Source organism: Crocodylus siamensis, chromosome 10 (genome assembly GCF_052110815.1).
Source record: "Crocodylus siamensis isolate JL-2025a chromosome 10, ASM5211081v1, whole genome shotgun sequence".
In the NCBI taxonomy this organism is placed as follows: domain Eukaryota; kingdom Metazoa; phylum Chordata; order Crocodylia; family Crocodylidae; genus Crocodylus; species Crocodylus siamensis.
This window is the reverse complement of record NC_143404.1, coordinates 22,445,040-22,446,591: the sequence shown is the minus strand read 5'-3', so window position 1 is coordinate 22,446,591 and position 1,552 is coordinate 22,445,040. Positions and strand designations below refer to the sequence as shown.

At 34.0% G+C, this 1,552-nt stretch overlaps 1 non-coding gene across 1 annotated transcript; it reads right to left on the bottom strand.

Annotated features, from left to right (window-relative positions):
• Positions 1–970: 970 nt before the first annotated feature.
• Positions 971–1,042, bottom strand: TRNAQ-CUG (transfer RNA glutamine (anticodon CUG)). Its single transcript has one exon. It is a non-coding gene; the product is annotated as a tRNA-Gln (tRNA).
• Between the last annotated feature and the right edge of the window lie 510 nt (positions 1,043–1,552).

Below are 1,552 nucleotides of genomic sequence, written 5' to 3'. Positions count from 1 at the left end.
ATGTCCTCCACTGGGTTAGCATTGTTGTGAAAATAAAGAGAAGTGGAATCAATTGGATTTCCTGGATAAATATTAGCATTTGTCTTTTAGTTACAAATGACATAGTTGATCTTCAGGTATTCTATTTAATTCCTACATATACACAAATACTGCTAAGTTGACAATTCAGATATACATTCTGTGGGCCAGAAATTAATTTGGTGAAAAGTAGCATAGTTCAGTGAGTACAGGGGCTATATGTAATGTTGATATAAAACAGCTGATGATTTGGCTCTGTATTATTGTTCTTAGAATTATTGACTAGCTATAGAGCGATAATATGCAGTACTGTCTTGCTAGGTCTTTTTGGAATATAATTATACTAATGCTTCTATAATAATAGATTTATAGTCTGTATTTTTGTAATTACTATAAATAAGCCAAAGCTAAAACTAAGGAATAAGCTTCACATATCAAGGTTTTAAAAAAAAAAGTGTTTTCTGGGTACTTAAGATCTATTTCATTGTGCCTGCAAGAACATTCTCACATTGAGAAAAGTTCAAGTAGCATGAATCCCTCTTTTAAAATGATATTTGACTTTGTTTGGGACTGCCTAATATTTATTTCAATGATATAGTAGGGTTTTTTGGACCAGTTCTTCAGCTAGTGAGCTTGGTATAGTTCTAGTCACTAAAGTGGTGCTATGTGACCTCACTTCAGTTGAAAAGACAGTACCATTTTATTTAATTGTGATATTCATTACACATTGGGATTGATATGTGGGAAGTCTAAATTGCTAATTGTTAAATTGCTTTTTTTACAGCTTGTTAGACACAAAACAGGCAGGCAGTGTGGTTTACTGGACAGAGCACTAGGCAGTAGCTCTAGAGTCAGAGAGTTTTATTTCAAACTCTCTTAATTTCTTGTGGGAATTTGAGCTAGAAAATTGCCCCTCTCTGTTCCCCACTTATAATAATAATAAGCTTTACTAATGTCCCACCAAGATTTGAACTTGAACCACTGGATTCAGAGTCCAGAGTGCTAACCATTACACCATGAGACCCACTGCAGTACCCCTTCTTCAAACACAGGCTGTGAAATGCTAAAGTTTGTAGATCCTTATCTAGTTTTCAAATACTGTTCAATGATGATGATCTATGGAAGTCAGCCATTAATTAGTACCATCTTTCCAAACTGAACATAGAAGTTCATTGGTATATATATTCACCCGGGAGCAAGTATGATACTAGTTTAGTTCATATTTAGAATGTGTTATATAATGAAGTCAAACTGGGAACTGGCATAAAGTAACAGATTTTAAAGTGCTAAACACATCAATTTCACCTTTGGAAAACTGCTGTTTTATCAAATAGTGAGCTTTCAAGCTGAGCTTATTTTAGGAAGTCTTTTAGGGCACAAAGTTGTTCATTAGAATAACTTTTTTACTAGTATTAGCTGCAAACTAAAAACTGGCTCTTCTCTAGCAAGTTATGGGAGAGGTACAGTGTATGGAAAGCACAAAAGAAGAGCAGATTTAGAATACATATAAAGTATGTCATGTATGTTTCCTGAC